The sequence below is a fragment of the Ursus arctos genome, unplaced genomic scaffold, assembly GCF_023065955.2.
Source record: "Ursus arctos isolate Adak ecotype North America unplaced genomic scaffold, UrsArc2.0 scaffold_24, whole genome shotgun sequence".
Taxonomy (NCBI): Eukaryota; Metazoa; Chordata; class Mammalia; order Carnivora; family Ursidae; genus Ursus; species Ursus arctos.
In genome coordinates this window covers 27,302,925-27,317,697 of record NW_026622919.1, presented here as the reverse complement: position 1 = coordinate 27,317,697, position 14,773 = coordinate 27,302,925, and the positions used below count along the sequence as shown (strand labels likewise).

General features: G+C 36.2%; 1 long non-coding RNA gene across 1 annotated transcript in view; it reads right to left on the bottom strand.

The window, feature by feature from the left end:
* Positions 1 to 14,773, bottom strand: part of LOC123001803 (uncharacterized) — a 186,150-nt gene that overhangs the window by 5,540 nt on the left and 165,837 nt on the right. The window contains exon 5 of the long non-coding RNA XR_008961204.1: positions 2,558 to 2,608. This is a non-coding gene — a long non-coding RNA (uncharacterized LOC123001803). The remainder of the gene's footprint in view (positions 1 to 2,557; positions 2,609 to 14,773) is intronic.

Sequence of the window (14,773 nt, the reverse complement as noted above, 5' to 3'; positions counted from 1 at the left end):
TATTATCCCTAGCTGCTTCTTTAAACACCCTCCCCCTGGCTTTGGGATGCTGGTCCCTTCCAGTCCTCCTGGAACCTTTCTGGAAGTTTCTTAGCCTCTTCCCTCCCCTTCCTGTGACCACCTCATCTACCCAAACCTGATGTCACACATAAAGTTGTCAAGAAAGTTGCTGAGGTTGGCACGGTCATACCATCTCCTCAAGAACTTCAGAACGATAAGTGCATATTTATATAAATCAAGTTTTTGTCAATAGCGGATGAACAACTCTGAACTTGTCATCCCAACAGGCCATTTACATTTAAGGGTAAAATGCTCATTGTTGCCCACAACGTTTCCTAAAAGCTTCAGAAAAATTAGAGATGTCTCAAAGCTCTGTCTCCAGGCCTATTTCCTTCCCACTGTTATCTCCTCAGTTCACATCTATAAGCTCTGTGTCAAGAATTGTGAAGTCTCACACTTTCACGTTTTTATTTTCTGAATTTCGGGTTCTCCAGTACTGGCCGAGCATGCGGTGAGTGTAATTACATGTCTGTTCCATTAGTACGCAGATCTGTACTTACCTCCTAAAGTTTTCATAGTGAAGACCGAAGATGATGACTGTACAGACACACACACACACACACACTGCCAGGCATCTTCCATGAGTGTATTATTAACATTAATTAATTCTGGACTAGTCATTTTCTAGTAGTTGCTTTGTATGCAGCCAGCCATCTTCTAAGCAACAGTGGGAAAATAAGACTCAGAGCTGTTTTTATTACTTCACTTGAGTCCTTATGTTCCAAGTCAGTCCCTTACCAGGTATACTCTAGGAAGACCAGATAAAACAGTCTCTGGCCTACAACTCATTGCCCAGTACCCTCTTTGCCTTCCATTTCATCAAGTCCGTGTTATTAAATGTCTCACACCAGTTTACTATTTATTTTACTATGCTTCAGCATCTCGTCATTAATTGTTCTATTTCTCAGGATGCAGGGTCCAGTTGTGACTTCTGGCTAATTTGTTGCTTATTAATATGATGTTAGGCACTCTTTTTACCTGGTTTTCATATGCCCACTAATGCTGATCAGTCTTTCTTGATCTTAGAATAATTCCTTGGGTGCCTGAGTGGCTCAGTCAGTTAAGCGTTTGCCTTCTGCTCAGGTCATGATCCCAGGGTCCTGAGATGCCCCACACTGGGCTCCCTGCTCAGCAGAATCTGCTTCTCCCTCTGCCCCTCCCCCCTGCTTGTGCTCTCTCTCTCGTGTTTGTTCTCTCTCTTTCAAATAAATAAATAAAATCTTAAAAAAAACAAAGAATAATTCCTATCTTTTTAAAGACTATCTACCTTATTTGCAATTGCTTGCATTTCTCTTTCCTGATTTATACAGATAAAAATGCTTAAGTAAACTTTATATAACACTTTATAGACATATATTTAATAGAATAAATATTACCCTGTCATTATTATCCTCACCCAACTTCATCCAACTCACACATCGTATATTCCTGGTTTCATCATTTTCCTCTGAGTCACATGGTTTTAAATTTTTCAGTGTCATCGTAGATTGTAATGCCCATCCCTCCTTAAATTTAGTTGTGACAGCAAATTCTGCTGACTTCACCCCATCTTTTTCATTCCCAGCCATTTTCCGAGACCGGTTCCTCATCATCCCTCATCTTAATTTATGAAGTAGAGTCTGAAATGTTTCTCACCATTTTTTCTTCTCCTGTCATTCGTAACTCCACCAGTTACTATGATGTAATAGAAAATTTCTATTTAGGGTGTCATAGTCAAGAGGTGGAAAATTATTTTTCTTCAATCATGATTGCCTGTAGGACAATCTCAAATTAGCAAGGTCTCCAAAAGTCTCCGCAATCTCCCTGTTTACAAGTACGGCCATACCTATCCTGACATCCTTCTAGAGCAGCCGTTTCGTTGATATTCCATACTTTTGCTTCTCTATTCCCTCTATTTTGGATATTCTTCACAGAGCCCCAGGTATCCAAGGCCCGGCTCAACTATGATCCTTTTCCATTCAGTTTTCCATGCTGAACACAGAGCAGAATTCAGATTGCCCTTTTTTTCTCTCACTTAAGCACTCTACCTACATCTCTATTATGTATTATGTATAGTAAATCATATAAATATATGACTTCCTAACTGGATTGAGGCAAACTTAATTATTGCATCCCAGAACAGTGTTTTGTGCATAGAAATAACAGCAAAGAATTCATGAAATGAATTTACTTAGGTAATACTCTTTTAAAGGATGGGAGTAATAAGTCTATATGACAGCTGTGAGTTCTGTAGCTTCCTTGCAATTTCCTTCTGTGTCATGACACCAGATAAATTTTATACTCCTTGTTCTTCAGATTATTATTCATTCACTGGATCCAGAAGCATTAACTCACTTTCTTATCCTCATCTGTAAAATGGGGACATATTGGTACTTACCTGATAGTTGTTATAAAGTTAATTCAGCCCATACATGTACAATACATTGTCATGTACAGTGCTGCCCATATGCATTAGTTATCATTGTTTATACTTGTTGGGGGTTGAAATATCACATACCTGGATGACAATATCAAACTTCTTCTAACCTCCACGTTACGTACGGGTACACTAATTGAAATAAAAGGAAAAACAACACTAGTTATTCCACATGTCATCAGGGTAAGTCCTCAAACATTGGTAAAACTGTAACATTTTCCAAACCCCATAATTTAAAAAAAAATGAAAATGAAAATAATAATAAGTACCAGGAACTTTAAAAGAAATTTCAATAAAAATGCTATTATTAATTCCATTTTGCCAATGAGAAGGGCAAATAATTGATGGAAGTTTGCACAGCTAGTAAATGTGAGAAAGTATATTTGCATCCCAATCTGTCCAGTTCAACAAGGCATTCATTTAACCATTTGTAATGTATTTCCCATATAGTGCTCCACTTCTCCTCTTCCTCCACCTCTTCCTCCTCCTCCTCCTCCTCCTTCTTCTCCTCCTTCTTCTCCTCCTCACTCTTCTCCTTTTCCTCCTCCTTCTTCTCCTCCTCCTTCTTCTCCTCCTTCTTCTCCTCCTCCTTCTTCTCCTTTTCCTCCTCCTTCTTCTCCTTCTCCTCCTTCTTCTCCTTCTCCTCCTCCTCCTTCTCCTCCTCCCTCTTCCCCTCCTCCTCCTCCTTCTTCTCCTCCTTCTTCTCCTCCTCCTTCTTCTCCTCCTCCTTCTTCTCCTCCTCCTTCTTCTTCTTAATATCTTTGCTCTCATTATTCACTCTCTTCAGTATATTTTCTTTTAGATCACCTTATATCCAGATAATGGTTATTTTAAGGTCATGGTAAAAAAAATGAAGGTCATAATAAACTTGGCAAATGAAAACCTGGCATATGAAAACTCTGTTCACACTCTATAAAAAGAAATTTTTTTTTAATCTGAGAAATATACTAATTTACCTTTACCTTTTATGGCACATGACATTTTCTACCTTAAGTTATAATTATTCACGTATCTATTTTTCCTGACCATCTAATCTCTGAGGTTTTTTTTTTTTTTTGAGAAAAGTACCTGTGTTTTGTCCAGTTTTGAACATCTCAGAATATTCAGCACATTGCATTGCACATAGTAGGCACAGAAATATTTGAGATTTTGCATTTTTTGTTTGTCATGTCAATCTAATGACATATGTATGATAGGTTTCAATTTTCTTTTCTTTTATTTAAAAAAAAATTTTTTATTATATTATATTAGTCACCATACAGTACATCCCTGGTTTCTGATGTAAAGTTCGATGATTCATTAGTTGCGTATAACACCCAGTGCACCATGCAATACGTGCCCCCCTTACTTTTTTTTTTTTCCTTGCAGTTTCTTTTTTTAAATTTTAATTCCAGTATAGTTAACATACAATATTATATTAGTTCTGGGTATACAATATAGTGATTCAGCACTTCCATATATCACCCATTCATCACAAGTGCCCTCCTTAATTCCCATCACCTATTTCAGCCATACCTCCCAACCATCCTCTCCCCTGGTAACCGTCATTGTGTTCTTTAGAGTTAAGAGTCTGTTTCTTAGGGTGCCTGGGTGGTTCAGTCACCAAGCGTCTGACTTCGGCTCAGGTCATGATCCTGGGGTCCTGGGATCGAGCCCCGAATCAGGCTCCCCGCTCAGCAGGAAGCCCGCTTCTCCCTCTCTCACTCCCCCTGCTTGTGTTCCCTCTCTCGGTGTATCTCTTTCTGTCAAATAAATAAAAACTTAAAAAAAAAAAAAGAGTCTGTTTCTTGGTTTGTCCCTTTCTCTGTCTCTTTTTTCCCCTTTGCTTGTTAGTTGTATTTCTTAAATTCCACATATGAATGAAATTATGTAATATTTATTTTTCTCTGGCTGACTTATTTCACTTAACATTATACTCTCTAGCTCCATCCGTGTTGTTCCAAATGGCAAGATTTCATTCTTTTCGTGGCTGAATAATATTCCATCACCAGTCTATCCCATTCCCCCACCCTCCTCCCCTCTGAAGCCCTCAGTTTGTTTCTCAGAGTCCATAGTCTCTCATGCTTCATTCCCCCTTCTGATTACCCCCCCTTTCTTTATCCCTTTCTTCCCCTACCGATCTTCCTAGTTCTTATGTTCCATAGATGAGAGAAATCATATGATAATTGTCTTTCTCTGTTTGACTTATTTCACTTAGCATTATCTCCTCCAGTGCCGTCCATGTTGCAGCAAATTTTGAGAAATCGTTCTTTCTGATAGCTGAGTAATATTTCATTGTATATATTTAAAAGTGAAGAAAAAAGGAGAGCGTTATGAGCAGTCTCTTTCATTGTATGGCAGGGGTACACATAGATTTAATCATAGGGTTAAGAGTGTTTGAAGACAGTTAAACACCAAGCAGGTTTTTAAATAACCCTGTTTTCTTTTGGTCTGCATGACTATCCTAGAGCTGAGTGCTAAGAAATCTTATGAAATTTAGTTTCTAGAAATTTTCATTCCAGAGAGTTGAGAGTTTACTGTTGTGAATGCCACCAAGAAATGAGTTTTAATTCGCAAGGGAAACAATATCTCTTTCTCTTTTAGAGTTTTCTATATCCATATTTAAAGGCAATCATTAAGTGACCAATCCTTTTATCATTAATCTGATTTTCTGGACCAACGTTTCTTAGCTTCACATTAAGCCACCAAGCTGAATCCGCAAACTCAAAAAAACAGTCCCCTAAAGTTATAGTCTGAGTCCACTGATTTCTCCCACATCTGTAATTTTCAAGGTGTAAATAATCTGTTTACAGTTTTCTTCAGTCATTCAAATGACTTTCTAAGTCACCAGGTCTAATAACAGATCTGTAAACAGCTTTTGCTATGTGCCTGAACACATATGCTGTTGATGGCTGAGAACTTGAATCTCATTCTCTAAGACTGGTTCCTGAATAATGGAAGCAAAACTCTCACAAATCTTCCATGAAACTCCCTGTTCATATTTGCTTAAATTAAAAGTCATTTAAACCAAGTGTTTCTTACAAGGTAATCCTTCATTTTAAAATTAGGGAAAAGTTCTGTGGAATTCTTAACTAATGATGCAACTTAAAGAATTTAAATAAGATACCAGAAAATAGCCTCCCCTGACGGGTGACATTACTGCACAATCTTTGACTTGTTTCTTTGTGCCCTTTGTAGCCCTTTCCTGTTGATTTCAACAATTTTTCCCTTCTGTGAACATATTGGTCTAGAACCAAATATCTTGAGTTCAGTGACATGCAGTGTAACAGAGAAGCATCCATTCTTGTTTAAACTGTGAGAATAGTATAAATAGAAACTTCCCCTCTTAAAGCCAGCAACATCAATTAATTATTTAAGCTCTAATATCATTAACGTTGCAACATGCTTGCATAAAAAAAAAAAAAAAAACTAATGGGTTTCAGTTGGTAAACACTTCATGGTAAGTTGTAGTCCTGTCAGTCAGCATGATCACTACATTGCAAATTAATCTAGAATCTGAAAATACAAGACAATTAAGTAAAGTCCATATTTAGACTGGAGATAGTTTATAAAACTGTCTTCCGTGAGGAAAAGCTTTGACTCTACGGAACTATACCTGAAGATAATTCTTCCAGTAGCTTCAGTTTGCACCATGATAGCATTGTCAAGATTTTAGGACTCCTTGATGATTTCAAAGATAAGAAGTACAATGAACAAAAACCTATAAATGGCAAGTAAACCCTATAAAAATGCTGTTTTTTGGTTTGTTTTCCTTTTTCCTAAGTAGGCTCCGTGTCCAGTGTGGTGCCCAAAGCAGGGCTTGAACTCAGGGCCCTGAGATCTTGAGCTGAGGTGAAGAGTCAAGAGTCAGACGCTTAACCGACTGAGCCCCCCAGGTGCCCCTAAAAATACTGTTTAGAATGTAGTGCATATTGCAATGTATTAGTATCTACGATGTCTCAGTTTTGCATATAAACAAATAACAATAATTGGAAAGGTTTTATTTTTAATTATTACCAACTCATCTTTATTATCATCATCCAAATATAAATGTCTGCTAAGTATAATTTTAAGCCAAAGAAGGTATTTTTTTAAAAGAAGAGTAACAGATTCAAAGTACGTAAATTAATATGAATAAATAAGCACTATTTCATGTATACTGATGTAACTGCAACTAGAACCACAAATAGAGATTTTACACATTTTTTTAAGGAGCTTAGTGGGACATTTGATAAATTAGAGTTTTGGAAGAGGTTTGTTTTCAATGGTTTCTTTTGTTTTTCATTTTGAGATTCTAGGAAGAATTTACTTATAATTTTTACTTTTAATAAGTAATAATCCAATTATCTTAAGGTTAGGAAATATCTAGCTAATTTATTTTCGCTCAGATTTAGTATGTTTTCTCTGTAACATTCTTTACATTCCTCAGGAGAATTCGAAGAATCAAAGGGTAATACCCTGTAAGACTTGAGATTTGAAACACGTCAGTGTGCAATGACTGGTATACTGATGGTTCTGTCTAAATTTAAAGCCCAGAAGGATTTATATATGACCATAAGCTATGCATCAATTAAGTGCCTGGGTTTAAATATGAGTTTCAACCTCTGATAATTTTTATAAAGTACATTCGAGTTAGCTTTAATTAATTGCACAGCCACTAACAAATCTACTCGATGTTGATTTACAGGTTTTCAGCTACAGTTAGTTGCAAAGAAAATAAAATGATAAATCAAGTTTGTGTTCCCCAAATGCAATTGTTATAAAGGCCAGGATGTTCTATTTTTTCTCATTATTATGTAAGCATATGTTTTTTTCTTCTTGATAAATTTAGTAGGTTGAATATACCATCTTAATAAACCATATTCCTGACTCCTAAAATTATCCGTTATCCAACCAATCTTACACTTTGAACTCTACCACTCAGCCAGACCTGCTCTTACTCTCATCTCTGACCTCCAACCACTTGAACTTGTCTTAGTCTATTAGATGGGTTATTTTCCTTCCAGGCCATCCTGGACTGATCTCATGGTTAATCATCTCAGTGACTTTCTCTCCACTTCTCTACATATTTGGACTCTCCATTACCTTCTGCTACTGACCCTTTCTTGGCAGTGCCCAGCTCTTGAACACCCCAACTGTCTTTCTTTTTCCTAGGCATGGACAAGCTGGGAGGGAAACCACGCCCCCTCTATAAGTATAGCCACTATGAGTGTAGGTTTGTGTAGGCCCTGAAACAACTCAGCAGGTTTTTGTTTTTTGAGCTTCCCTTGTTAATCACCTTCCTTATCCACATGAGGACTATTCCAAACTGTGAAAACTAACTTCGCATCTCCAGTCCTATCTCCAGTCTACTTAATTCTCACTCTTAACACACAATTTATTTTACTGACACAATAATGGTCATCAATAATGGAATTTTCAAAACTCATAGAACTTTCCAGCACGAGTGAAACTTAGTGTATGAAATTCACACACACACACACACACACACACACACACACACACAGTTTAGGGTAATTCCAGGATGAAATGTGGACTATGAGAAAACAAATGTATGAAACAACCTCATGGAAAGGGTGAAGGGGTAGGCACTGAGTTAAGTTACTTTAGCAACAAGTGGAGTCTGAAAGACTAAAGGCAAGAGAAACTACCTAAACACTGTGTTCTACCTGATGAAATTGTTTCCCAAAGGAGCATGTGTTAAAAGTTTTGCTACTGCTATACATCTCTATTGAGAATGAATGACTAAATAAATGGATGATGGGTGGCGGGACTGTGTTTCTCACTGTGGGAGTGAGAGATTACAGGTGAGATACAAGAGGAGGCTCTAAAGGTCCATGTGGTAATGGAGTAGAGTTGCAGACATAGGTATGAACTCGTGCACATAGTAGCAGTAAGAGAAGCTTTGTACGGTCAGAAAGAAAATCAATAATATTGATAATTGACATTACCATCTTTACTTTCTCATTTCCCACTCCCTCATCAACACACCATAATCTGATTTCTAAGAACACTATTCTAATAAATATTTGGTTTCAGTGGTCACCAATTATTTACTAATTACCAAATCCCTGTATCATATCTTTAGTACTAAATCTACTTGACCTCTCATCTTCATTTGGCAGCACTGACCATTCTTTGTGTGTGTGTGTGTGTGTGTGTGTGTGTGTGTGTGTGTAAGTCCTGGTTTATCCCTTCCTCACAATTTTACTTTTCTTTTCTATAAATAAGAATGTTTCCAAGATTTTCTTTTTTTAAAATAATTTTTTTATTATGTTATGTTAGTCACCATACAGTACATCCTTAGTTTTTGATGTAGTGATCCATGATTCATTGTTTGCTTATAACACCCAGTGCTCCATGCAATATGTGCCCTCCTTAATACCCATCACCAGCCTATCTCAATCCTCCACACCCCCTCCCCTCTGAAGCCCTCAGTTTGTTTCCCAGAGTCCATAGTCTCTTATGGTTCATTCCCCCTTCTGTTTACCCACCCTTCATTCTTCCCTTCCTTCTCCTACCAATCTTCCTATTTCTTATGTTCCATAAATGAGTGAAACCATATGATAATTGTCTTTCTCTGCTTGTTTCCAAGATTTTCTTCAAACAAACCTTTTTTCCCTGAAAAATATCATTCTTTTATCTAGGTTGTAAAGCCACCTATTTTCTTATCATTCCCAACATAGGTGGGGAAAAGTCTTCTGGTGAGAGAGCATTTTCTGATCTCTGCAATTTGTTTTGGGTTTGGGTTTTTTTGGTTTTGTATTTATTTATTTATTTATTTATTTATTTATTTATATTATGTTATGTTAGTCACCATACAGTACATCATTAGTTTTTGATGTAGTGTTCCATGATTCATTGTTTGCGTATGATTTCTCAAATTTGTAAGGAGACTTATTATGTTTTTATCAGCAGATTCTCAAAGAAATTAATGAAATCAAAATGTCTTAAATTATATTAAAAAATTCATGCAAGTTTGTTGTATTATAATGATTTTAAAATAGGCAGAGTGGTAGGTGACATAACCTAGATAGTGAATTAGGTTATTCCCAACTTCTGTCCACTTCACAAGAAGCACAACTAACAACTATCTATAGATAAGACAACATTGTAAAAATCCCAGAAGCCAGAGGGGAGGCCAAAGCACCTTCTGGACCAGAGCCTGAGAGGGACCACACTGTAAGTTTAAGAAGCAGAGTTTCACTTTGAACACAATGCTCCTCCCCCAGGCCAGCATAGTGTCACACCCAGAGGACCCCCTGGCACTACACTTTCTATAGTGGGAAAGACTCCAAGGCGGACATCCTAGAAAAATACAACCTAGTAAGACTGAATCATGAAGAAATAGAAAATCTCAGGGCGCCTGGGTGGCTCAGTTGTTAAGCGTCTGCCTTCGGCTCAGGGCGTGATCCCAGGGTCCTGGGATCAAGCCCCATATCGGGCTCCCTGCTCTGCTGGGAGCCTGCTTCTTCCTCTCCCACTCCCCCTGCGTGTGTTCCCTCTCTTGCTGGCTGTCTCTCTCTCTGTCAAATAAATAAATAAAATCTTAAAAAAAAAAAGAAATAGAAAATCTTAGCAGACTAATAATGAGTAAAGAGATTGAATCAGTAATCAAAATTTCACAAGAAAGAAAATTCAGGGACCAGATGGTTTCACTGGTGAATTTTACCAAACCCCTAAAGAAGACTTAATGAAAATCCTTCTCAAACTCTTCCAAAAAATAGAAGAATAGGGAACACTTCCAAACTCATTTTATGAGGCCAGCATTATCCTGCTATCAAAGCCAAAGAAAGACAGAACAGGAAAGAAAATTACAAGCCAATATTCTTGATGAACATAGATACAAAAAAAAAAAAAAAATCCCTGAATAATGATATGGAAGGCCACTTCTTGCCCTACAGACATTGGGATTTGAGTACAGAGGAAATATACTTTTTGTTAAGCCACTGAGATTGGAGGGTGTGTTTATTAGCAGATAGCATCACTCACCCCAACCTACAGAAGTCTTCAGCACCCCAACGTTCTTAAGTAATAAGTGTTTAAATCCTCCAATCCTTCTACAGCTGCATGACAGCTATATTTCTAAAGCACAGCCTATTTCCAAAAATATTTGGTGATTTACCACAGAATAATTTAATGATGCAATAATGTCCAAACTCTTTAGTATATATCTAAGGTCTATAAAATGCCCCACTTTTGTCTTTTTGGTAATTCTTCCTGCTATTTAAGTCAACCACTTCCTTACCCATTAAAACATTAGTCCAATTAATTCACATTTTGCAAATGGTATATATTCTCAGGTTTCCATTTCTTTTATTGTTTTCATTCCCTTCTAGAATTAGCCTTCTTGCAGATTTCCTCCTGTAGAGGCATGTTTTTGACCTCTCACAACACTTCTTCCTGTAACATTCCATTTTGTGCTAGCAGATTAAAAAAACGAGTCCACATTTACATATCTGTAACACAATAGTCATAGTATAATGTAGTGTTTATCATATTGATCATAAATTCATAAATTCCCCTCTGCAGGCTTTTGAACTGTTTTACGTTCCTTTTTATTAATGCTGTGTCTATTCCTAACCCAGTGGGTGTCTAGAGTAAACATATATTATTTCATTTTCAATTGGATGGAATTAATTTTCCTCTATTAATTTGAAAATTGTGATTTTTAAGATAAGAATATATTGAATTTTATCTTTAACAATTACATTTTAGGGCAAAAAACAATTACGAGATAATGAGACCAATAAGGTTGTTAGGGAGAAGATGGAAATTTACCCTATTAAGAAACAAACAAAATCACAAGCAGTCATTTCTGTATTGATAATACCTAGTACAAAGTATTGTTCTTATTCACTTGTTAAAGCTAATTCAGGAAATTCTAACTGATGATGGCACTGTCAGCTTAATCAGTCATTGTTTGTCTTCTGGTTTCATAAAACAATGAAAAAACCAACTTCACAAATTCAAAGTTGTCTTTCCTTCATTATTTAAAAATAATACTGTTATCCTGTATTATAAAATTATTTTGGGCATTTTAAATACATCCCAGAAAGAGTATGCAGTAGCGATCCAAAAGCTCCCCACAATTTTAATCAAATTAGTGTGGGGCAAATTCGCTAGGTAAGCAAAGCCGAAGATGTGGATAAAACCATATATCTATTTTTCAAAATGTATTCAAGCTTGAAACTTCAAAAGAGTATTTTTTAAAAATTCAATAGATAAAGACCTATGTATTCAGAATATCAAGCATCTTTATTTCAATAAGCACAACTACTAGAATTTTTTTTCTTTTCTCCAGTATTTTTTTTTTTTGATAGTGGTATTAGTTAGTAATGTCTTTTAAAACATCAGGAACATGAAGAAAATTCTGTAAGCATGTGATAGAATCCTGTAAGATGGGCTGGGCAAATACATTTCCTATAAGAAGCTTTGCAGTGTATCAAATAGGCTCAAATATTGATCTTTATAATTAAATACCATAGCATACAAGATTTCCTTCCGTACTATGGAAATTCATGAAGATCACATAATAGTGTTGTACCACAACTCCAATCCTCCATCTATTCTACTGATTTTTATTAAATAAAAAGAGAAACTGGCACTTTATTACTTGCCTATCATAACAACCCTTTTTAAAAAATAAAACTGAAATCAGAAACATTATAACAAAAACCATGGATTATCTCCTGTCTCAGTATGTCAGTTTCCAGTGGAGATGTCATCCCAGAGAGTAGCCTGAGCACAGGGCACCAGGACACCTTTGCTAAGCCAGGGTGGGACGTCTAAAATATGTGACTGTGATAGGGTTTGCTAAAGTGAAAAGAGCAATTTGGAAAGAAAATACTTTATTTTTCTACATATTTTCAGGTACTATTTGGATTACAGAAACAAAATAGACAAAAACATAGGACAGGAGATATAATGATGATTTGGAAACCGATACAATAAAAAGATTAACAACTTCAATATTGCAAAAAGATTACGAGATATTAGAGTACACTTTTCATAGATGAATTATTTTTAAATGAACTGAAAAGAAGCAATCTTCGTGTGCTTATTGCAGTTCTAGACGGTTACCTTAGTGATTGACAACTATTTTTCATTGTGGAGAGACTGGTAATCTACTGTGATGTTTGGATACTAGATTGATATAGAAGGAACGCCAATGTTTCTCATAATTTCTTTGAGAAATGATTTTTTTAAGCCTTTCAATCCTCTTCTAGATTTCGTGTGCCATGTATGATTCAAGACAAGTGTAGTGATTATGAATCTTCTCCAGAATACTCCAGGAAAAGAAAATGTCACTTGTTTTTACTTTTATAGAATAAATTAAGCTTTCTCAGAGCCCCCATTCATCAGTGTAAACAAGAGTGCCAATCTCTCTGTAGGAACCTTCTGTCTCCCCAAATACACATAAGAAATCTCCAATTATCTGGTTCCAGAAACCTAGGGGGAAAAGTCTGTTCCTTATGCATGGGGCGTATTCCTTCTATCATTGTTAATAACAACAGATGACTTTCACTTTGTAGTAAGCCACATTTTCAAGTGGGTTCAGAGATGCCTCTCTCAAGAGCAACTCTCCACTTTAGATTTAGACTTGATGCTTGGTTACTACCACCCCAGTGACATCCTCAAGGCGCAGCATTGGTGTCTAGCCTTGCCAGGCAGCTTGCAGCCAGTGCTTCATCCATTTGTAATATTGTAAGCAATCCACTTGTAGTTTTCATCAGTTGCAAAAACTCAGAATCTACCATCCTCTTCCATTACTAGGTTATCTTGTTCTCTATTGTTTTCATCTCCAGGTATTTGTAGATCCTCCAGTCTTTGAGTTCTTGAAGAGCCTCCAGACCCTGTTTAAGGCTGCTAATGAGCCTCAACTCCCATGCAAATCCTGGATGGAGTGTGTGTTCGGGTACCTGACAACTTTTGTTTTCAGCCCTGAAATTCAAAGTCATTAGAAAGCACCTTTATTCAGCAAAGACAGCCAGGGTTCCAAACCACTAAATCTTAATGGTCTTATTTGTAAGTCTGTGTGGCAGTGGAAAAGGTCTTTCTTTCATAGAGAAAACAAGAAGAAATTAAGATACCTGAAAATTATTTTGTCTTAAAGATATTATGAGATCCCCAGGATGTATACCAGGACAAATGAAATAGGCATTTGCAGACAAGATAACTTCTATTTCTTTTTGTTTTCTTCAGTTTTAGTGCAATGTATTCCTTATTGATATAATCGCAAATTAGTTAGATTGGTCTTATAATATTGTTGGTACCCCATTTCTCTGAATTGACATATAAACTATCTTAATAAATGTAAATTAAATGCTTACTTGTTAAATTAAACTATTAAAGAGTATTTCGGTTTTAATGCAAATCATCAGAGGTTATTCTAGAGCTGTTTGCACAAGCCAAACAATAGTACAGGTGTTCTGAACTTGGAATGGAGAAAATCAAAGATTATAGGGATGTTTCTTTGTTCTCCTTCTCCTGCTTTTCTTCCTCCTCTTTCTGTTTTCTTCCTTATTATCTCCTTCTTCTTCTCCTTCTCAATTAATTTTACTGACAACCCACACAAGCTAGATTATCTGGGACAAAAGACTATATAAGAAAGACATCGTAGCCAACAACTCACCACTTCAACATAAATGTAAAAATGCAACTGAATACTGAGGAATGAACAGGTGTAGTATACCCTGATAAATCCAATGGGAGCATCAAATATAACTCTTTTCAGTAAAGGAAGACACACACAAATGCCTTAAAAACAATTATTTTTATACTAAAGGAAAAATTTAAATGATAAATAATATAAAATAAAATACAAAGAAGAATGTGATAGCAACTTCTGACAGTCTCTTCAAACTCTTAGCTCTCCTGCCAATGTATTCTGATATGAACAGAAATTTATTAGAGACATCTGAGAAATACCGATGTAAGAATTTCTGTAAGATATAATGTTAGAATTCTATGAGTGGCATTCAGTCACATTAGAACATGAAAAAGAATAGCATAGCTATTTAATAGGCACAAAGTCTAGATGCATAGAGAAGATGGCATAGAAAAACCATATAGGTGGTTTAGAAATACACAGAAAAATAAATACATACAACAAAATATTGGAGCATCAAATAAAGGGGTAAGCCAAATAACATTAGAACACTGGCATTTGATCAGTTAACAGTCAATAGCCTAGATTCACATTTGGCAATCTATCTTATAGGAATGGTTCAAAATAAGGAAAAAATATTTTAATGCAACAGTCCTATCACTGAAGTCATCCTGACCTCAACTCCCACTCCAATAAGAGCAATGGAA